We start from the raw sequence: 25,545 nt of genomic DNA, 5'->3' as shown, positions 1-25,545 counted from the left end.
TGGGTTGTTAATTTTCTCAAGTGCTTTTTTAATTTCATTTTTGGAAAGATCATACAGCTTTTTTTAAAGATTTTATTTATTTATTCATGAGAGAAATAGAGAGAGAGAAAGGGGCTAAGACACAGGCAGAGGGAGAAGCAGGCTCCATTCAGGGAGCCTGATGTGGGGCTCCATCCAGGACTCCAGGATCACGCCCTGGACTGAAGGCAGGCACTAAACCACTGATCCACCCTGGGATCCCGATCATACAGCTTTTCAACTTTAATTTGTTCCCTAGTGGTCTAGTGGTTAGGATTTGGCACTCTCACTTTTAATTTGCTAGTATAGAAGATATCAATGGTAGCATTTCTCATTTAAAATCGCTTTAGAGCTCTTGGGTGGCTCATTTGATTAAGCATCTGCCTCTTGTTTCAGCTCAGGTTGTAATCTCAGGGTTATGAGATCCAACCTCATGATGGGCTCCATGCTTGGCATGGAGTCAGCTCTATATTCTCTCTCCCTCTCTCTCCCTCCCTCTCTTCTCCTCCACTGTTCTCTCTCTTTGAATCCCTTATTGCAAGCACGCTCTCTCTTTCTCTCAAAAAATTAAATAAATTAAAATCTTTTAAAAATAAATAAAATAAAATCAACTTTGCATTTTGTTTTTCTGGCATAAACCCAGATTAATTATAAATTCTTTGGATTCTATTATTAAGTTTATTTCTTATGTCAATCTTTTTTTTTTTTTTTTAATTTTACTTACTTATGAGAGAGAGAAAGAGAGCACAAGCGGGGTGAAAAGCAGAGGGAGAAGCTGGCTCCCCTGCTGAGCAGTGAGCCCAATGGGAGTCTAGATCCTAGGACTCCAGGATCATGACCTAAGCAAAAGGCAGGCACCCAACTTACTGAGCCAACAGGTGCCCATATTCTCTAATTTCTTATTCTCTGAATGGGTTTGTGTTAGTTGAAATCATGTGTTTGAATGTTACATGCAACTACCTTATAAGTATTTGAGTCTGAAATCTTTACATTTAAAATATTTGTAAACACCATTTAGTCAATTTATTTGATGGTTATAAGACCATTAAATTATTTTATTTATCTTTCAGTCAGTATTTTTAATTGACAATTTGTGGTCAATCCCAATAATGGGATTGAACCCATTATTCAATCAAACACTAATCTAGATATCACTGTGGAGGTATCTTATAGATGTGATTAAATTCTTTTTAAATAAAGGAGATCATTCTTGATGTCAGCGGACATCACCCAATCAGCTGAAAGATCTTAAGAACAAAATTTAGGTATCTCTGGGAAGAAGAGACTATATCATCAGGTCCTGCCTAAGATTTCAAGCTTTCTGGACTCTTCTACTAACTTTGGACTTGCCAGCTCCTACTGTCACATACTTTAGTTTTAAATGCCTTTGCACCTACTGGCTTTGTTTCTCTGGATAAGCCTGACAGAGATTTCTTAGTTAAGATATCATTCTCGAGGCTATCTTTTATCCCCTCACTTCCCTCAATCAGAAGCTGCTCTAGGTCAAAACTCCTAATTGTATGAAGCAACAGACTTTTTTTTTTTTTTTTTTCAGCTTGTCTTCCAAAGTTTGTCTTCTGGTCCAATCACCTTTCTCTTGAGAAACACATTTCCTCCTCAGTAGATTAGAGGAGCTGAAATCCTGGTCCCCACTGCCCTTTAAAACTCATCAGATTAGTACCTCTAGCTCTGATCACAACTTTGGGTTTCAAATCCTTGAGATGTTTATCTTTATTAGGAAGCTGGGTATATATCTTCTTTCCAGTTTGCTGTAGAGTCTATGCATCCAAGTGTGCTATACTATCTTTCTGATTTATTGTGTTGTGCCCAAGATTGCGAATCTGAGAAACCACCAAGGAGCCGACACCGATGCAAGCGCAGGAGGGTTAATTAGCAAGCTCTAGCTTGGGTCCAAGTATACCTGACACAGCAGAGCAGGGACTTGGACCCCAAAGTGTGTTAAGCTGGGTTTTTTTATGGGCTGGTCTAGGGGATTTTCAGAAGGGGTGGAGGAATTTCTCAAGTTCTGTTTACATTCTGATATGGGGCTTTCAAGGGCATTGAGCTCTGTTCTCATTCTGATATGGGACTTTCTGCCACTGGCTTGGGCTCTGTTGTCTTTCTGATATGGGATTCTCTGCCGAGGACATTCTGCAATTTTTCCTGTAAAGTTCAGCTCTTATTCACAGGGGCCTAAGATGGCTGTACTTGTGCTAATGCTAAATTTGAGGTGGAATGGCCTTGATTTTTCCTGGCCTCCACAACTGTGTTTGCCCACAGTAATGTGCCTATATATTTAGGAGAAGTTTATTATTTTTGCCTATTTTCAGAAGTACAGCCCTAAATGAGTAGGCTCTTCAGATTTTCTCCCTATTATAAGTGTGTAAAATGAAATAACAGCTTGAGGTGAAAGTTTATAGTAATGTGTCATTTGAAGAATGAATTTTAGGAAATAGTTGACCAGTAAAAGCAGATAAACTGTGCACTGTATTCTTCTTGTGTCTTAACATTTACTTATTTCTAATGTCTTATATATATACAGAGCATAATAGCATAGGCTGCCAATAATGGAAACCAAACATTTAGCTGAGGGTATACACACACAGATATATATATATATATATATATATATATATATATATATATATATCCAGTAGCATGACAGTTAGCTTCTGCTGGACTTTTCATTATCAGTTTGTTGCAAAGCATTCTTTTTAAATGGTATTGTGGGTTATGACAGAGGATAAAACAAACACACATTTGAGCCTGACACAGGAATTAAATCCTCTGCAGACAATTTACAGGAAGAATGGAATATAGAGATCGATTCTTACTTTGGGAGTAGCTACAAACTGCTACACACATGAGCACAAAGCCTGGAGTATAAGGATGGAGTGTGTCAGGTCTTCCATCTTGGAAAATGACTTTCTGAAATACTACCCATCTATGAGTTTAGGCTTATGGTCCTTATTTACAAAAGACTGAGATGTAGGCCGTCCACTCTAACTCACCACTAAGTGTTTGGTACTGGGACAAGAACTCAATTCTTGGCACTTGGTTTCCATTGAGGCCTTAAAAACAATGTTATCTCTAATGTATATGGAACCATATATCCCTAGAGGCATTCACAAGAATACTATGGAAAAGCACTAGCTGAATGGTATCCAAGTGTCAAAATTGGGCATCCCCTTTGGGAAAATAGCCATGATTTATAATCTGAGGGAACTGGTCTGTGTTTATTTGTTCACTGTTTTGATTTCTTAAAAAGATTAAGAATTCAGATATTTCTAATAAGTGTCAAGTTTCCAATGATTTGTTCAAACTGAAACTTTTCATGTATACTTGCTGTTCTCAAATTTTAATGTATTTGGCCCTTCAATTCTACTGATTTTCAATCTGTTTATAGCCTAAGAGCAGCAGTCTTTACAAAATAAAATGTCCTGAAATGTGGGACTTAGGAAAAGTATTATATCTATGTTATTTTCAGTCAAATAAAAAAATTTAAATATGATTACTTATATTATTGCTAAGTGCTTTTCAATATGCAGCAGGATTATTTTATAAGTCAGTGCATACAACTTGATTTTCTTGACTAATGAAATTATGCTACCTCTCAATTAAGATATTAGTCATAAGGTATGGAGAAAAATTCAATAGCATAAAAGTTAAGTATATGAAATAACTATATTTATAAACTACCAGGGGTGATGAAATATGGAGACAAGTTGTTTCCTAACAGAGTTAATGTACTCAAAGTGAAATTTCCCATTCTTTGAGTCTTAATATTCATGAGCTGCTTTCTAATAATTTGCCCCTGACCTTGAATAATCTGGTTTACGTGATTTTTGTAGTATCATTTTACTATTTTAATTGACTTAAATCATGTAGAAACAGAAGGGAAATATACAAATTTATTTTTTAAAGATTTTATTTATTTATTCATGAGAGACACAAAGAGAGAGGCAGAGACACAGGCAGAGGGAGAAGCAGGCTCTATGCAGGGAGCCTGATGTGGGACTCAATCCTGGGACTCCAGGATCACCAGCGGAAGGCAGGGTCTAAACCACTGAGCCACCCAGGGAATCCCCTCAAATTCATTTTAAATATGTTGTAACACAGTATGGAAAATGTGCACAGCTCTTACAAAAGCCTGAGGTTCCACTTTTCAAGGTGACTCTAATCTACATTTCCATAGAAAATGAGAATCTATACCGTCATAATGTGTTTCTATGGTAACTATTTTATGCTGAAAATAAACTAATACATCTCATAAGGATATTGCCTTTAATGAGTTTTGGAAAAATGATTGTGTCTTTTTATTTATCAACTCTAAAAATTCTTCAATGTCTACTATTCTGTTCTTTGCTCACTCAGAGCAGCTAGAGGGATCAAGGCTGTCTGAGGTTCCATTTACAAAGGTTACAGGAAGTTAACATGTAGCTAATGAGACAGGTTAGGTCAGTGCTCCAACTAGGAAAGAACGGTTGTATTTCAGAGCATACCTGTGCTAGGAACCAAGGTTTTGTTTTGGTTTTCTTTTCTCTTCTTTTTTTCTTTTTTTAAGATTTTATTTATTCATTCATGAGAGACACACAAAGAGAGGCAGAGACATAGGCAGAGGGAGAAGCAGCTGCCTTCAGGGAGCCCGATGTGGGACTCGATCCTAGGACCCCTGGGATCACTCCCTGATCTCAAGGCAGATGCTCAACCACTGAGCCACCCAGGCATCCCAGAACCAAGGTTTCTGTGGAAGGGATAAGGGATAGGATGAGGCATAGATGCTAGAAATTCCAAGAAGGAGAAAGAATTCTTAGTCACTAATGGCCTGAAATTGCCATAAATATGTTTCGTGTTACTATACTGATTAACAAGTACAAGTAAATAAATTTATACAAAAAATTACATAAGTCATGTTCAGGTTTTATCAATTTTCCAAAAGCTTGGTGCCAAGGTGCTACAGGCAGCAATCCAGAGGTACCTTCCTTGAACATTGTCCTGCATTTCTTCACCTCTCAGTGCCTCAAACAATGCAAAATATTTCTCCTACTTCCTTGATGAGATGATCTTGAAAATAAAGCAAGGAATTCAGACAGATTCTTCTACTAACCAATATACTCTCTGGTAACCACTTCTGAAGTGCCTTGTACTTTCAGGGGACCTGAGAGGTTTTCCCTTTTTTTTCCAATCTGGAGACTTGATCTTCAACTGCACAATAATTCCTAGAATAGGGGGAAGGTATCAAAGCAAAAGACCTGTAATATTTAAATTAAGTGTTTCTAGTAATGAAGTTGTCTCTGATATAAGAAACTAAAAGTCAGTCTTGGCACATTTATACCATAACTAATGTCTCATTATATTGTGGTTGGCAGTTCAGGGAGATAACCATTCAGTCTTCTCTATAAAGGAAATGCCCCTCACACCTACAAAATCCCTTTTTAAATTTGTTTTATAATATGATTCTTGTGGGCATCTGGGCACCCTCTGCCTATGTCTCTGCCTATCTCTCTATGTCTCTCATGAATAAATACATAAAATCTTTAAAAATAAAAATAATAGTAGTAGTGTTAATAATAATATGGATCTCAAATTTGTCAATGCTCTTCTCATTCAGAGGTAGGGACTATGGTATTTGGATCAGAAGCCATGCACTGAGTCATCTGAGGGTGGTTTCTAAAAGATGACATGTCACCAAAACACTCATATGTAGAGTCCTAGGTTGTTACAGAGAATATCTGATTATGCTTGTTGTGAGGAACCAAGCCACACAGAAAAGTGACATGTAAGTGCTCCTGTCAGCTCTTGTAGCTGAGCACAGCCTCTGATGTCTTCCCAGCCCAGCCTCCAAACATGTGAGCAAAAGAGCCTTTGCATCATTTTAGTACCCAGTTATTGAGTGACCCCCAGCCTTTGAGTCTGCCCAACTGAGGTTCCAGATCTTATAGAAGACAGAAAACTATTCCCCTTTACCCTAACCTACAGATTCTGTGAGAATAATAAAATGATTGCTTTAGCTAGTGTTGCAGGGTAACTATTACCTAGCAAATGTAAATGCTATAGAAATTTTGTTCCAGAGGTGAAATGGTGAGATTTCCAGACTGAGTTGACACTTTGATAGGATGAGACTGTGGACTGTGTATGTGTGTATATGTGTGTAAGAGGAATGAAAACAATTTGTGACCAGAGGACTCAATGTAGTGATTTTAAAACATGACCCAAAAGCTCTTTGATGCTCTTCCCATTGAAAATTGGAATCTATGTCCCTTCCCATTAAACAAGGCAGGCTTTGACTAATAAAGTACACTATTAAATTCTGGGTAATTTGTTATGCAGCATGTTGACCTGGAATTTTCTTTGTCCTTTAGAAATCTATGCATATTTATTGAGGAATAGTTCATACAGCATAGAATGCACATATTTTCAGAGCACAATTTATTGAGTTTTGAAAATTGTATACACCTGTATAACCACCTCAAGGAACCCAGTGGTCCTTTCTAATGTTTATTTTTCTCTTAATCCCTCTCCATCCAGGCAATCACTGCTTTGAGTTCCATTAGCATAGACTGGCTTATCTGCCAGAGATACTCTTGAACTCCAAATCCACATTTGGTAGAAACCCTTGCAACTAAGGGTAGCATATGACTAGTTCCTTCCAAAAAATTAATATACATGTGTATCTTCTCTACCTCTCTTCCACTTGGCTAGCTGAATGCCAACTACTCCATGGCACAAGATGGCAGCAGGACAGGACCATGAATCCCCATACCCATGTGGCCCACTGAATTTCACATTGGGCCATTGCCTGAGTGAAAAAGGAATTTTTATTATGTCCATTTGTCATATTTTATCCATTATGGCAGATACCTTTTTCTGAACCAAGGCATCATATGTAATAGGCTCTTAGAATGTGGCATCGTATTACTTACAGAAATGTAAGCATCAGTAACCCTGCCTCATAAACTACTGAGAACACAAAAATCATATTGTTGAGCATAGAGTCTGAACAAGGAGGGCCAGTAAGCTGGATGAGGAAGGGCTGATTGATTTGTGTAAACTGTAGAAACACCTGGCCCATTGGACCCACAGTACTCAAAGTCCATTGACTAAGGAAATCTCCACCTATCAGGGATCTGCATCATCATCTGCCTCTGTGGTTACCTTTTATATGTAATTTTCATTGTCCAGTCCCAATTGATGTTAATATATTCTTTATTTAAACATCTTAATATATTCAACCCAATTTTACTCAAGTCTTGGCAGACCTGGCTTGTTGATATTTATATATGCTTATATCTGTTGCTCTAATTTGTTAATCTAAAAGTTTTAACTTTAAAAATGATCTTATTTTCCTCTTTATGTTTTTTAGGAATTTGTCACTACTTGCCATTCAAAAGATAATCATTGGGGAAAATGATTAAAAACACCAACCTTTTTTTTCTTTAACATAATTGATGGCTAATCAATTATATACATCAGAACATAATTGATGACTAATACTAAGAACAGCAGAGAAGATCTTTCTTAAAATCTTTAACACCTACTGCTCAATCACTAGTGGGTCATCATTTCTTAATTATTTTAGTGTGGCTCAATCTGAGTCTTACTACTAATGTGTTTTCACTAGCTTGTGACATACTTCTACATTTAACATAAAAGTAGGGCATGGTAAATTTTCTGTTTTCCTCTAATTTTTAGTTTAATTTGTTAATGCAGAAAGAGTTCAAAACCCTACACTAAATTACTCCTTAAGTCAAATAATATTTCTTCAAAAAATTAGAAGCTTGATTTTTAACTTTAAAATGAAAAGTCAAAAGAAAAACAGACAATACTTAGTCTCCATGCCAATATATAAGAATTTAGAAACAATTACTTAATTTAAATATCTTTCTTCATATAAATTTAAAACACTTCTTCAGAATTTCATATTTTTCCTTTTACCCACAGACATATTTTGCTTAATATAACCTAATGGGATTTAAGAATGACGACTGGATTTAATTTACAAGGAGATAATTCTTGATGACAAAAGGAATCTAAATTTTTAGGGCCAGTAAGAACTATATTGTGTTTTTTTAGACCTTAATATCATGAATTATTAATATAACAGACAGCATGCTCTCTAAAGAGGACGTGTGTTCCCCTTTCCATTGCATAGAGTTGTTGCTGTACCTCTTTAATTGGATGATCGAATAGCCCCACAAAAACATGTCCGAAACTCAATATGGAAATGTTAAAGTTCGAAATAACATATTATTGTAGTTGTAAAATTCCTAATTGCATGAATTATTATGAGGATTACATAAAATAACACATGTAAAATACTAAAAATATTTATGATGATTTCCCCCCATTTTCCCCTCACCAGCAATTTATTTTGAAAATGCTGGGGCACCTAGGTGGCTCAGTGGGTCAAGTGCTGCCTTCAGCGCAGGTCGTGATCCCAGAGTTCTGGGATTGAGCCCCACATTGTGCTCCCTGCTTTGCGGAGAACCTGCTTTTCCCTCTCCCTTTGCCTGCTGCTCCCTGTTTGTGCTCTCTCCCTCTCTCTCTCTCTGTCAAATATATACATAAAATTTCACAAAAAAAAAAAAACACACTAAATCTACAAAATGGTTACAAGAAGTCTACAATGAATCCCATATAATTATCATCTAGATTCATTAATTGTTAATATTTTGCCATATCTGTGCTTTCACACAAAGATACACATTCACCTTTTTTGCTGAAACATTTAAAAGGTACATGCAGACACCATGACATTTCATTCTTAAACATTTAGTAACTATCAGTTAAGAAAAGCATATAAACACATTCCCCAATATAAATATAATGCAATTTATCATATTCAGAAAATGTAATATGAATATAGAACTATTCTCTAGTACATAGTTATAACCAAATCTATCAATTGTCCTAATAATTTGCATTATAGGTTTTAAAAATCAATCCACGATGCGATCAAAGATCACCTCTTGCATTTAGTTTTCATGACCTCCCAGCTCCTTTTATCTAGAAGAGTACTCCATCTATTTGGCATTCATGATAGAGTCATAAAGCCTTAGTTATTTCAAAAACTCCAATATCCATTTATTTGATTACTTTTTTTCCTGGTTAGACTCAAGCTTCCCTTTCTTTGGCAATGGCTGGAAAGAATATACATAAGTGATGTATGTTAGTCAGTGCTTCCATCACAGGATACTAGTTTTTTCTTCTAGATAGAGTTTTTATTTCTTTTGCCAGGTGCATGAAGTATCTCGCTACCCTGGGCCAAGTTTCTAGTATTTTCTGGAATATCCCATAGACATTACTAATTCAACATATCCAATGCTAATGTCATCATGGATTCCTTAAACATAATGCCAGCCCTGAGTATTCTTTCTTGGGAAAACAGTAATAAGTTCATCAACTCAGTGTACTAAGATTTAAAATCCAGAGTCTTCCTAATTTCTCATTGTATTTTATATTATTCCCTAATTCTTCCAACCCATCATCACTCTTCTATGATTCTGTCTTCTTAACACCTCGGGAGTCTGTATCTCTTTCTCCATTCTTAAAATCTATTTCTTACAACTAATGTGCATTTACTTTTGCTTGAACCATTGCAATAGTCTCTCTCCCAGACTAATTTTCTGGGAGTTCAACCCTTTCTAATGTATCTTCAAACCTGACAATATAATCCTGACAAATTTACTTAAAACATGGCTACTAGTTCTATGGTATAAATTAAGATTACTTTCCAATATGCAGAGCATTGTCTACCTCTTTTCTTTATACTCGAGCATTACCAACATTTGTACTCCTTATGTCTTTCCATGGAGCCATTGTACCTCCATGTTTTTCATAGGGCATTTCTCAACATTCTTTGGGATATCCCCACTTTGCTCTTCCTTGCCTACTCTTCCTTCTTCATATTTAACCTCAAATAGTATATTTCATGGTAAATCTTTCTTGAATCCCAGAGAACCATAGAAGTCCCTGCAGTAGTACTCTGGAAAAGTCTTCCGTTGGTTTACTTATTAACACATCAGCTCTTTTAGGAAAAAGTTAATAATAGAAACTACTGCATGTGGTTTTGAAGTTCAATTCCTGAAAAACAGATTTGAAATTCCATTCCTGGAAAACAGTAAGCACAACATAAGTTTTAGCTATAAATATTACTATCCAGCCACGGTGATTAATTCACAGATTTGCTATTCTTCTAAAGTGACATGGCTAAAAAAAATACTATAGGTCCTCAATAAACACACACTGAATTTATGAACACATTTCAAATGCATTGCATCCATGTATCACGACATCAAGGTTATGATACTGTGGTGGCAGTGAAAGAAGTATGTTTCTAATACTTTGTCAAATAAATCGGTAGCTATCACAGATATTGCTAGATCAAATATTATAGTAAGATATGCCAGAGGTTACAGGTGTCTAAACTCCAGGAAAAATGGACTTTGGATCTGAAATAAGATCAATGTACAATATTGGCTTTGTACTCCAACTCACCCCAAAGGCCGGGGTTAACCCTTCTTGTTATGGCTATGCCTCAGGTGGACTATTTTGTAGTACTCCAAAGCCTTAGCTATTTCAAAGCCTGTGAGAATATAGGAGGTGGTCTCAGGAGGTAGTCTAACCTCTTGAGTAAATTTTGAATATTATATATATATATATATATATATATATATATATAGAGAGAGAGAGAGAGAGAGAGAGATAATACATATTATATATAGTAATTTTTGATAAGATTATTTTCTACACTTCCCTCTATGAAGTTAGGACTTTGAAATGGTTATGACCATGACCTGAGGATCAAAATGGGTGGCTTTATAATGAAGTGATACATATATTCAGGTCACTGTTGTGTACTTTCTAAAATTACTAGAGGGGAAATCCACCAGAATCAGTGTCATCATCTTTCACACATAGCTGATAATATATGTGCATGTGTGCACCTGTACAATTGTGTGTACAATTACATAATTATACACAGCTCGTCAATGATATAGATGAAACATATACAGAACTTCTGTCCTTCAAAATTAAATCTGTTGAAAAATTTCCAGGGGACAGTCTAAAATTACACCTATGAGTAGCTATGAAAATGAGTGGGAAAGTTTAGCTGTGAATTTGATAAAGTCACCCTGATTCCATGTTAGGTGTTTTTTATTGTTTTTGTGCTTTGCTTAGTTTGGTTGTTGTTGTTTTGTTTTCTTTTTCTTTTTACTATTTACTGACATTTTATATCAATCCTAAATACTTGCAATTCCTGGAGCAGACGGTTGCTGGAAGAGCCTATGAGAACTGAACAGTTTTCTTTCACAACTCCAGAAAATCTTTTGGTTCAGAGAGTTAATCAAACAACTGCATACTACTTACTAGTCCACTCAGTTATATCCCCCACCCTATACAATAGTCTTTTTTTTTTTTTTTTTTTTTTTTTTTTTATGAGGGAGAGCAAGGGAAGGGCAGGGAGAGAATCTTAAACAGTCTCCACACCCAGTGCAGAGCCCAACAGTGACCTGATCTAACGACTCTGATATGATGACCTGAGCAGAGATCAAGATTTGGGTACTTAACTGATTCAGGTCCCAGGCATCCCAAATATGGCCCTTTTTTATAAACAAAACCACATGCCAAACCCCAATGTGCTATTTACTGATTACTAAGATTGGGATCACTGCCTGATTATTTCAAACAATTAAAACATTTCTTTATAGACTAATAGCAGACTGAACCACCAAACTTTGTTCCAGCACTATTCATATTTAATTTCTCCATCTTTCTCTGGCTTATTTCACTAATTTTTCACTAATTATACATATATTAAATTATATATATATTACATATATTATATGATTCTGGAAAGCCAATTTTTATCTGTCATTTTGTCTATTTTTTATTTATTTTTATTGTTTATTTATTTTTTTAATTTATTTTTATTCTTTTATTTATCTTAGTCACAAACTGCTTTTATTTATTTATTTATTTATTTATTTATTTATTCTCTTATTTTCAGAAGTGCTTTATTGTTGGCAGTTTTTCGTTTCGTTTTGTTTTGTTTTGTTTTTAACTTTCTTGGCAATGTACTTCCAGCATAACTTTCTGGACATCAGAGAGGTAGAAATAAGAACCTAGGATTCCCAAAAGAATATGTTTCAAATTCATTTAATTCTGTTTTTTTTTTTAAGATTTTATTTATTTATTCATGAGACAGACAGAGAGAGAGAGAGAGACGCAGAGACACAGTCAGAGGGAGAAGCAGGTTCCATGCAGAGAGCCTGACGTGGGACTCAATCCCTGGTCTCCAGGATCATGCTGAAGGTGGCACTAAACCACTAAGCCACTATGGCTGCCCATTTCATTCTGTTTTATTTATTTATTTATTTATTTATTTATTTATTTATTTATTTTATTATTATTATTTTTTTTTTTTTCCTGAACACTTACTTGGAAAAGCAATAGATACTGGTGGTCTGGAATTAATACTATTCACTTCTCTGTTCAATTTCCTAAAATAAGCTCTCAGCAGAGTTTTATTAAAGTGTTATAAAATACACTTGTAGCTTAGATTTTTCTTAGAATTGCCTCCCAGGAAGAAAGAAAATGGCAAACCAGAAATAAGGCTCCAGAATTTGTAGAATTTTATAGTGCATTAGCATCCAATTTTTATTGTTATTATACTATGTTTATTCCCATAGTTCTGATATAACAAAGATGTTTGATATTTAGTAGTATACTAACATACTAAACTTTGATTAGTAAAATATATATATTTTTATATACTATATATTTGTGTGTATATATATATATATATATATACACACACACACACACACTCATATATATATATATATATATATATATATATAGCCCTGGATATATAGCTAAAGTCAGCAAAATTTTAATGGCTTACAAGGGTTTGAATATGATACCTGCAGAGCATGAACTATAGTTTATCCATTTTCTCTTAAGTCCCTAGACTCAATAAAGTGATGGTTTGAAAAATCAATAATCACCTTGGAAAACAAGATAAATCGTTGAGGTTAAGAAAACTTTAGAAAATCCTAAGAGACAGAAGGCAAGCAGGGCCAGAAACAAATAAGGAAACCGTAGCTCAAATGTACATAAGAAAATATTGCTGCAAGATAGTACAGGAAAAGGAGATTTACCACTCTTGACAGATGGATACCAGTTACGAAGTAATTGATGTGTAATTTTTAGGGTGATTAATTGAGGCTTAATAGAAAGTAAATTTACACCCTTGGAACATCTCTCAAGGCACACTGATATGGTCTTGTGCCACTAGGCAATGGGAGGTGTATGTACCTTCCAATGTGAGCGGTGGATCCAGGTAAGCAGGGCAATGTACTTAATGACTGATGATTACAAATAAGAAATGAGAGCATTCACATCAAAAGATGAGCAGGTGAAATAACTTGCCAACCATCACGTTCTTTCTACCAATCTCTTTATAAAGACAAAATACCAAATGAACAGTCATACTTGTATACCTCTTTTTCATAATATCCTACAGGCAAGGAGATTCACTATTTGGTGAGATGGAATTTCAATGATAAAGATGAGCATACAACTCATAAATTGCCAAACATTTAAGGAAAATTCTACAACATGAAAAGTAAAGAAATGCAATGAATGTAAAAACTTCATAAGGAAATATGAGGAAACAGTAAAAAGTGAAGATATAGCACACCTTAACGTTGCATTAATTTCACAGTCTCAGAAAAATGTGAAAGGACATTGAGTTCATACAAAAGAATCAACTAGTGATCAAAAATTTGAATTATGAAAAAAAAATTTTGAATTATGACGGGACGCCTGGATGGCTCAGTGGTTGAACATCTGCCTTTGGTTCAGGTCATGATCCTGGAGTCCTAGGATGGAGTCCCATTTTGGGCTTCCTGCACAGAGCCTGCTTCTCTCTCTGCCTGTGTCTCTGCCTCTCTCTCTCTGTGTCTCTCATGAATAAATAAATAAAACCTTTTAAAAAGTTTGAATTATGAAAATTTAAAAGCAGAAAAAAAGAACTCAGAAGGATACATTAGAAATCTTTACAAAGAGGGAGACACAAAATGCAGCATAACAAGATAAGTAAAATAAAAATTATGGAAGAGAATGAAGGATTGATCTAGAAATTCCAAATGTATCTACCATATTCCAGGGGAAAATAAAGAGTTAAAGAGAGAACATATCCACCAAAATAATGGAAGAGATTTTCTCAAACTGATGAAAGACATGAATTATCCAAAAGAGGCTCTATAGTGCCAAGAATAATGAAACAGACACACACAGCACACCTATTAAACTTATTGTAATAAAATGTATAACTACCAAAGAGAGAGAGAAAATCCTAAAAGTTTCCAGGCAGACTAGGATAGGGGGAAAAAAATCTCTATAAATGAATGAGACTCAGTTCTTAGCTGCTATATACTGTTTCCCCCTAAAATCCACAAATTGAAGTCCTAATTGCAATGTGATGGCATTTGGAGGTTAGGCTTTTGGGAAGTAATTACATTTAAAGAAGTCATGATGATATTAGTGTCTTAAGAAGATGTCATGTAACTGCCTGACAATTAGGGTTTATTATTATTATTATTATTATTATTATTATTATTATTATTATGTAAGTGCCTGACATAAGCTTTTAAGTAGAGGCATACATTTCAAAGAAATCTTTCTCTCTCCACTATAGGCGTTGCCCCTTACACAACTAAATACAGAGCCAGGCTCTTCACACCCATGAAGTTGTCCTTTTAGAAAGCCTCCCTGACCTAAAAAACTGAACTTTGAGTGACCCTGCTTTCTCCTTCCTGTGCTCTAATTCCCACACTTATGTTTTAATTTCAACAATAGAGTGAACCCACCAAAGCTAGGCACCCCACTCTTGACCCCAATAAAGGCTGGAGTGTACTGATCCTGGAGTGTACTGATCCTGGAGTGTACTGATCCTGGAGTGTACTGTCTCCAACCACAACCTTGCTGTGTGCCCCCAGATGTGCCACATATCCTTCGAGATTTGTGAGTAATAAACTGTATTTTTTCAAAAAAAGCTGGTGGTTGTTGCTTAGCTGTGCCTTGCAATCATAATAAGAATCACAAGGGCTGGTCCAACTACAACATTGTCTCCAATGGAGGAAATGTCAGTGTTGGCTCAACACAAGTAGTACAGGCCCATGTGAGTACCCCCAAGAATTTCTAACCCAAAGTATCATCACCTACAGGCTGAGGCCAACCCAAAACTGAAGAGGAGAGACCATGTTACCAGTGATTTTTCACAGCTACCAACACGGGAGGTGAACAGGTGAGCCCTGATGCACTACCACGGCCAAATGCTCTGACCAGAGGCATTCCAAGGGGGCTGGACAAATTGAGAGCATAGCTCCTGGATGAGTTTGCCAACACTGCTGTCCAACCAGCTGGGATAAACTCATCACAAGAGAAGCCAGTAACTCAAGAGACAAGGGTTTGGAAGAGATAGGGGGAAATTTATTTCAGGTACTGGCAGCTGGGGGAGATGGCAGTCTGACCTCTCTGCCTACAAGATAGGAGCCTAAGGTTTGATAGGGAGAGGTTCAGGGATATATGCAAGGGAATAGGGGTGGAGCATGATCATGAGTAGGGGTGGGTATATGTTCATCTCTTGTTTATGGGCAGGGAAGGGGATGTGTAGGGTGGGGCTGTCCAGGCTTTCTGTTACTATCAGGGCTTTTCTGGCCTGGCAGTTGGAATGTCCAGTCATTGTCAATGCTTCAAGAAACTATGATAAGAAATAACTATTAGGTCTGTAGTTTAGCAAGAGGGCTTGCTGACAATTGGAGGACTATCTCTCTTTCTCACCATCATATGAGAAAGCATTAAGAAGGTGATCATCTACAAGCCAGGAAGAGGGCTCTCACCAGAACTCAACCATTAGGCACCCTCATCTTAGACATCTGAACTCCAGAACTGTGAGAAATAAATTTCTGTTGGCTACATTCTCCTGTCAATCATATTTTCTTAAGTCAGGTCCAAGCTGACCTGGACAAAACCTCACCTGCCATATCCTCAGTGCTAAGTCAATAGAGCAACAGATTTAAATTTTTGAACAAAAAATAGCTTTAACCCTATCTATAGGAACCATGAACTTGGTGATAGGAAATTGTTTCAGACATTAGAGGGTTCTGAAATGTAACCTACACAATTCTACCTAAAAATATGATTGGAAGTAGTGATTATGGTTGCACAACATCATGGGTGCAGTTAATGCCACTGAATCACAGAGTTAAAATGGCAGGTTTTACGTTACATATTTTCTACCACACACACATACACAAAATGTTATTAGATGATTAATTCTCACAAGACAAAATATGAACCCAAGAGGAAGAAAAGAAATGGAAGAAGCAATGGTGAACAATCAATTAAATACAATGGTCTCAGAAAATGTAGTGATAATGGCAAAAATTGAAAATTGAAGGAGATTTAATTACCATGATACAAAACCAAATCTGTTAAAGATATAACAAACTTCCTACCTGCTAAAACATAGTAAACACACTTTTTTTAAGCAGATGAAGGACACAAAAATGATTAAGTATTAAACCACTTTGAAGTTGATTTTTATTCTGGCCGTGTTCCATGGCTATACAGTACACCTAAAGATCAACAATTGTAAGTAGCCAAATATGTGTGTATGTGCTATACCAAATTCTAAACAATTTTAGTTTAAAGAAGAAATTCATTGGCAATTATGACTGTAAAAATAAAAAAATAAAATATTTTATGCAAGCAAATACAATCTGTAGAAAATTTATGGCCCCCTCCTATAAATTGACAAAATCGTCTCAAAATGGAAAACCTGAATAGACAAAAACTATAGGATACATTAAAACAGCAGTAAAAATTCTACCTCTTAAAAGTAAGCAGACACAGATGTTTCAAGAATAAGTGATATCAAGCTCTCAAGAACAAATAACTCCTACCTTATAAAAACTGTTTAGAACACAGAAAAAAGGTGGGAAACACTCCAAGTCATTTTGCAAGGCGTGTATAAAGACAACTTTAATGGCGTCTGGGGACTTCAACAGAGACCATGAAGCTGGGGAACAATAGTTGCCAGACTATTGCTGCAGAACATACTGAGATACTGTGAAAACTCATGGCAATTTTAGCTCATCAGTGTGGAAGCTCTCACATTGCAAGCAAGCAGATTGATCAGAAGTGTTCCATAGTTGGACTTCCTCTGGAGAGAGGTGACGGTAGACTGTGGATCCCCAGCCCCTTCCTGGCAATAAAGAGCTTCAGATAACCTTTGAGAAGCCTGACATGGGCAGCATGCACACTGCAGGATTTCAGGACATGGCAGCCTGCTTCTGAAGAAGGACTTGAGTTTTTCTCGAGAAAAAAAGAGCCAAGCTTGACCCAAGTTGAAATTAATCCCTTTCAAACATGCCATCAAAAGAACTGAGGAACCCATAAGTGGTAGAGGCTGGGCAGGAAGAACTGATGGAAAATGGGAGCTTGCAGGTCCTAAGAAGCCAGTCAGAAGAAGGCATCTTCTAAAAACAGATGACATCTGTGTGACATCCTGAATACTGCCCATCTCCAACAGCCAACAAAAGCACAACACAAGAGAAAAAGCCAGAACTCAGACCTCTATCACACAGGTGGTCCCCAAACCAGTTTATAATGAGCAAAAAAGTCAAAATCATACTTTTATTTTCCTCTAATCCTTGCTCCTTTCTAGGTCTGACTGAATGGGCCCCAAAGAGAGGCCAACTGGAGGAGGTAGAAATAGAGCACTAAGAGCAGGAGAAAATGGCCACCTTTTCCCTTCTCCCCTGCCTTGGTATCCAATAAAGGAGGGTAGCTTTTTTTTTTTTTTTTAGGATTTTATTTATTTATTCATGAGAGACACACACACAGAGATAGAGAGAGAGGCAGATACACAGGTAGCGGGAGAAGCAGGCTCCAGTCAGATAGCCTGATATGGGACTGGATCCTGGGACTCCAGGATCACACCCTGGGCGAAAGGCAGGGTCTAAACCGCTGAGCCACCCAGAGATCCCAAAGGTAGCTTTGATATGAGGCTGGACCAAGCAAACAATAGTATTATCTACTGCTAAATCATAGTAATTTGGAAAGTTAGGGGCTCTGCACAACCTTCACCCTTGAACCTTTTATTTATTTTTTAAAACCCCCTTCTTTTATCACTTCTTTTAAAGATTTTATTTATTTATTCATGAGACACACACACACACACACACACACACACACACAGAGGCAGAGACACAGGCAGAAGGAGAAGCAGGCTCCTTGCAGGGAGCCCGGTGCAGGACTCGATCTTGGATCCCGGGATGACGCCCTGAGCCGAAGACAGACACTCAACCGCTGAGCCACCCAGGTGTCCCCCTTAAACCTTTTATAATTCTACTCCCACTGAGTTAGCTCCTTCAACACATCAGTAACACTGCAAAATGTGGTAGCCACATGAATTTAGGATAGCACAGTAAAGGAAACAGTAAGAATATCTCCTAAATAAAGTAATAATAGAGACTCTTAGGTGGCTCAGTGGTTGAGCGCCTGCCTTTGGCTCAGGTCATGATCCCGGTTTCCTGGGATTGAGTCCCACATGGGGCTCCCCACAGGGAGCCTGCTTCTCCCTCTGCCTATGTCTCTGCCTCTCTCTTTATGTGTCTCATGAATAAATAAATAAAATCTTTAAAAGTAAATAAATAATAAATCAAGTAGTAAAAGAGCAGCTCACAGTAGCACAAAGATGTATCCCCAGTAATAAAAAAGATACTAAAATATCAAGGTGCATATATATACATGTATACTACATATATGCATTCTATATATATATATAAGAATATTCTTATACATATAAGAATATAATTATTTATATTAATAAATCAAAGGGGAAAATATGATCCAAGTGCTTGCCCAATAAGTTTTAGCTAAAGCTAAATAGTCATGATAGAACTAAATCCAAAAAAAATCATAGAAACTATGAAGTCAGAGAGCATTCTTCATAGAAAACATCTTGCACATTATTATTACATAACATTTATTTTATAATTATTACCTAAAATTATTTTATCAATACAAGAAATAAGAGATAAGTGAATTTACCACAGTAACCATTCAGAATATTACTGGAGTCCCCGGCCAGTTGAATCAGATAAGGTGGTGTAATTGTCTACCTAAGAAATCCCAGCAAATCACAACAACAAGGAATCAGCAAGGGGCTAGATGAAAATTAGATCATAGAAATCAAAGCTATTTCTTAAATGAACCTAGCAATCACAAAAAGTAACAGAAAAAAAAATCTCCTTTACCACGTAACAAGACTATAAAATACCTACGAGTTAGTACAAACACAATAAAAAAGGACACAGCTTTTTACAACTTAACTAAAGGAAATTTTTTGAAATACTTCAGTATTAGTCGAGTAAGGCTGTGGTCTTGAAGGAGAAGATGGATAACGGTAATTACATTGTTCTCATTAATCAATTCCCAAATATTATTCATAGACTTGACAAAATAATTCTAAAATGCTTATGAGGTTGTCACTGTTTTTACTTGCCAAATGATTATGAAATTATGAGAGAATCAAAGGAAGATAAAGAGAGAGAGATCACCTTACCACATCCCAGAATATGTTATATACATTCTATCACTGTGGTATTGTACAGAAATGGACAAGGAGATTAATTGACCAGGACACACGGTACGGAAATAGACCTATATGTATAGGAATTTGTACAGTGGGTAAAGGGTGTTTCACACTGGGGAGGAAACAGTAGGTTATTCGATAAATATTGCCAGAAAAGTTTGATATTCATACATAATCAATAAAGTTCTATACCTACTCTCCTTTACTCAAATTCCAGATAGAATAAAAACATAAACATAAGTAGCAAAACTACAAATATATTTTTAAATATGACAATATATGTTTATGACACTTAGGGAAAAGGTCTTTATATATAAAACACATAAAACAAACATCATAAATTAAAGGAGTCATAAATTCACCACACAAAACATTTTAAACTTCCATAAGACAAAAGATGAGTTAGCAAGAGTAAAGGTAATCAGTGTACTAAGAAAACACATAAATAATACAAATGACTCTAAATGATATTCCCCGAAATAAAAAAAGGCATCCCCAAATCAAAGAAAAAAAAAATACGTGAGGCAATAGAAAGACGAATAATTCTTATGAACAGGCAATTTATCAAAAAGGATGTAAACATGGCTAAGAACTTAAGAAAAACAGTCTGTAGTATCTAGATAAATGCAAATCAAAAACAGCAAAATATCGAATTTCAAGTTGGAAAGTTTAGGTAGGCCTGCATGCTTACCTTCTGCCAAACTTGACGTGGGTGGGGGAGATTTGGCAAAATCTTTTAAAGTAAATCATATGTTAAAAATGCTCACGGACTAAAAGCAGCCGTTCAAAAATGAATGTGTACACAAGACACAAAACATATATAAGAACCTAAACTGCATCATAGTTTGTAATAGTGAAAGTCGAAAATAAAAAGGTCTAAATACCCATGATTGTGAAATCGTTTAATTAACTATAGTACATCTGGATGACCATATTCTATACGACACTTTTAAAGAATAAGAGAGACCAACTGGTATTAGTTATATAGTAAAGAGAAGATTTAATACACATAATAGAAACTGAATAAAAAGTTACCCAATGATACTATTTTTTAAAGGTATTTACATATATATATATATATATATGAAAACGCATAGAAAAAAATCCTCTGAAGGGAGATACACCTAACTGATGACAAGTGATGATAAATTTCCTTTAGGAGAGGACTGGGGCAATGATGGTTGTGGTGGTGGTACCTGTTATACTTTAATTATATTATATTTTATTTTGGTATAACGATCAATCTGTCACATGATAATCATAGTGAATCAAAGAGGAAAGACTATTTGATCACCTTGAGTGAGCACAGAATTTTTTTCCGTATCCCATCCCTCTACTCGGTCCCTATAACACCTACCACATACATGTGCATTGCATTGGTAAATCAACTGACATCCCCATGCAGGAGAAAAAAACCAATATTTATGCTTTTCCATGTTTGTTGATGAGCACACGTGGGGATACTGTTCACATTTTTCAGAGAGGTGGTCACGTGTGCAAGTTTTGTGGCACTTGGCGATAAATGACTCAGCTAACATACTACATTTTTCTCTCCTTCAGTGATGCTGATATACTCTATCATCTATCGATCGATTGATTACAGCATTTCCAACTATTTACAATTTTACCTAAAAAATAAAACTTGTTTACGACTGAAGGAAAGAACATTTAAGCAGTAGTGTGAAAATAAACCATCATTACCCTGCCCCACCCTCACCCCCCAAGGTCAGGACACTCCTGTCCCTCACCACTCCACTTCCCCCTTGAGTCTCAGCCAAGAAATAGCAGTTGGTTCCCGAGGCTGGAACCAGCTGCAGCAGGCCCATGATGTACAGCATGTACTTCTGAACACCAGAAAATGGGGTGCCACTAGAACTTAAATTTGTGGCATTGTAAGTGCTGCAGGGGCAGAATTGACATTTTGCCCTTTAAGTCCTGATTTTGAGTAATATCCATAGAGGTAGAGTATTCCACACTTGTTATTTCCAAGGGTCCATCCTTTCGATGTCTAGTAGTTTGGGGCTGGTAATGATTCTAGGGTTTAGAACGGCATTGAAATGCACCGTGAAAACTAGAAAGTTTACAATAGAGTCAAATGCAAACCTATCCCCACCATGCACAGGATTTCGGTAATTATCCTGTAAATTGGATTGCATATTAATGCTAATCTAATGTAAAGGTGTGTAAAAATGAAGATATATCTTACCCATCCAGTGAAAGATAAGATCTAGAAATTACTCTGTGAAATGGTATGGTATGTGAAGAACTCCAAGCTTGATTTCTGGGGCGGGGGACGGTGGGGGGAGATGAGAAGGGATTGATGGAGGGGTAGGTAGAACCAGATCAAGGGAAGTCTTGTCTGCCGGGTTACAAGTCTTGAGTTTTGTATGAAGATGATCAGTCTTCCTGAAGGAAGGCCAGTAAGTCCATAAAGGCTTTCCCAGCAGTATCTAACAAGACAGTTCTACAGGAATCCATTTTGAGATGCTCAAATTCTAGGTCCTTAATTTCCACATGGTCTCTTCCTGAAGCTGCCTGAGAGATTTAGATCATGATCCCATCAGCCCTACCTTCATTTCAGCAAAGAAAGGCATAGTCTTAACTTTAGGTGCAGAACAAAGAGATAACATATGTTGGTTTTGCAGAAACTCTTTTAATGATTCATGAGTATGATTTAAACTTACTGTTCTTCCTACTTTATCTTGTATGTTCTGAAATCAAAAGGTGTATGCATTAGGGGTAACTGAACCTGATTCCCTTAAGCCTATTTGAATTTTTGTCTATGACCAATTTTTCAAGATACATTAAATAAAATCCAAGCATAAAAAATGTACATGATTCCTTAAGATTGGTTGTGTCATATTCAATAGGTGTTTAAAATTAAAATTAAAAAAGTATGAATTATTTATTCCAATTACAGTAAATCCTTATTTCGTCTTCCAAAATATTTAGTATCCTTATCTCCCATTAACCAAAAATAAACTTCTAAAATGGTGATGAAATATTAGTAATTGGAAACAGCTCTTTGAGGGAGAACGAAAGCAAAATATTTTGAAGACTGCTGCTATGGACTTCACTAAAAAATCATTAAGGCAGGAAAAGGGTACTGAGGTGAATGTGGTAAATACAGTTAACCTTGGGGAATGTGGGGTGATAGAGGAATATATATTCTGATATACCAAGAATTTCAAAGTACCACAAAATTTAAAAGCAACTCAAATTGCTGTGTCTGCACCCCCTCCAGGTGCACACTTTTCCATTAGTTGATTAAGCACTTGCACTTCCACTCAGTACATAAATAAAATCTTAAAAATAAAAAAAATAAAAAAAGGAGAGAGAGAGGTGCCTGGATGGCTCAGGCAGTTAAGCATCTGCCTTCAGCTCAGGTCTTGATCTCAGGGTCCTGGGATCAAGCCCAGAATCCAGTTCCTTGCTCAGTGAGGAATCAGCTTCTCCCTCTCTCTTTTCCCCAACCTTCTGCTCCTGCTCTCTTTCTCTTTCAAATTAATTAATTAATTAATTAACCAATTAATTTTTTAAGGCTATTTCTCAAGGTTCTAGGGCAAGGCAGGCAGTATGAACACAGCAAATCTGTATCTTCTGCAAGAAGATCATGTAAATCGAAGTCCAATGTTCTTAATTATTCTTTTTCAATTGAAGTATATCAACTTTGGAAGGTTTGTGGAAAATGAATTTTTTATCCAATGCTTTTATAAGAAAGGCTATCCATTTTCTAGAAAATTGGTACATTATTTTCAGGGTGAAAACAAGCAAACAAGCAAGCAAAATTCCTGATCAAAAGTAGGGTAAAAACCACTGTCAGAGGCTCTTCGTCGCTTCGTAAAGAGAATGTCCCTTTCCTTCACTCTCTTGTCTGATTTCCTTCTTTTTTTCCTCTTGCCTCTCCTTCCCCTCCTTCTTGTCATTGTCTCCTCCTCCTCCTCCTTCTCTTCCTCCTCCTCCTCCTCCTCCTCCTCCTTCTTCTTCTTCTTCTTCTTCTTCTTCTTCTTCTTCTTCTTCTTCTTCTTCTTCTTCTTCTTCTTCTTCTTCTTCTTCTTCTTCTTCCTTCTTCTTCTTCTTCTTCTCTCTCTCTCTCTTTCTCTCTCTCTTTCCCCTATAGTTGTGTCTGAAAACAACCACCAATTCTGGTTCTCTATAATTTCACATTCTGAGAATTTTGCCTAGTTAACCCCAGAACTTGACCTTTATTGCTCACTTACTTCTACCCACAGACCATTTCATAATTTCCCTTCAGCTCTTCTTTCCCGCTATCTTTTAACTCAGTCAAAGAACTCTATGGGCATAACATCACATGATGGAAATCAAAACTACCCCTCAAGCAATAATGACTGCCTGAAGGAAGAGCTCTGGTGGCTCAGACCACACATACCAGTTTGAGCTAAACCCCTGAATAGGATGTCTATGCAGATGGACCATGGAGTGACCTCTAGAATGACTGAAAATTACCTTTACCTCATTATAATATTAAAATTGCTGCTCGAAGAAGAAGACAAGCCTCATATATGCAGTCATATGTTTCCTTAAGGCACATGCATGATCCCAGGCTCGCCTCTACATATGAAGATAAGACTTCCCTATTTAAATATTCATCCTAATTCTAAATAAAAGGAGTCCATTTACTCTTGCTTGGGGAGTCATGACTTTGGAAGTTCTTCCCCATGATCTCCTTATTTGCTGCAAATGAAATTTCTTTTGTGCAGCAACTTACCTCCCACCATTTCTACTTGTGACTCACCAGTGGACTTTCATTGGTTCGGGTACAATTCCCCTGTTGCACACTTGCAATATATGTGGGTCATGTCTAGGAATTTCATGCCCATATTGCCAAAAATGAGGTCTCTGGTAGCAAGTTTTGGGGCACCAAACAGGGAGGGCACAGCTATCTTTCAATAGCAGCTTGTCACTAGACACTGAGATGCTTCCTCCTGGATTTCCCCCCACAACCTGTAGTGAGCTCTTTAAAGAATTTTTGAAAGACGCAATGCCTGTAAGGTTTTCATAGAATAATTAAAAAAAAAAAAAAGCCAATTTTGAACGACAGCTGTCTGAGCAAACAATTTTATAAAATGTTGTTTTAAAGCTAAAATTGGGAAGATCTTTTGTGACAAATATCCTCTGGCATAAAAATTGAATGGACTTTTTTTTTTTTAAACTGGAAACAGTTGCAAAATTGTCTGTAGGTGATTGAAAGAAGAATGGAAATATTAGCAATTCTTGTTTTTAACAAGTAAACCCATGCATGATGAGGCATGACTGATTTAGAAAATCAATGCTGAGTAAGAAAGTTTGGTGTCTATATTTTTAGTTTTGGTTTCAGTTGCTAGGAACATTTCTACTTCCTCAAAGCATTTTTATAGTTTATCAGATTCCTTCCTTTTTCATTCCCTCTCTTTCTCTCTTGGGAAATGTATAATTATATAAAGTCACCGGTTGTCTTCTGCTGCCACATTTTATATTTATAAACATAAATTTTTGATTGAAATTCAAAATTTTGTCAAAATGCAGCCAGCATGAACAACCCAATACAGGAGATCAAAATTGGCATTTTTTGCTTTGAGAAAAATCAGCTTAAATCAAGTCAAAGACTGATGGCCTGGCTAACTTACCTGTCATTTCTTTTGTATCATGTTGTGTACATAAAATATGACTTTCTAGACTGAACAGAAAATTTAAAATAAAATTTCACTGTCACTTATTGTCAATTAAAAGTAAATTTCTTATTGAAGGTAAGAATGAGAAAAAGCATAGAGCTTAGACAAATCCACAAAAAAAGCTTTCCTAGCATGCTTAAATATTTGATTAATAAATGTACCCATGCTGCATTTGGGGTGTCAAAG

Source organism: Vulpes lagopus, chromosome 6, assembly GCF_018345385.1.
Source record: "Vulpes lagopus strain Blue_001 chromosome 6, ASM1834538v1, whole genome shotgun sequence".
Classification (NCBI taxonomy): domain Eukaryota; kingdom Metazoa; phylum Chordata; class Mammalia; order Carnivora; family Canidae; genus Vulpes; species Vulpes lagopus.
The sequence above is the reverse complement of the archived record's forward strand: the minus strand, read 5'-3'. Positions refer to the sequence as shown.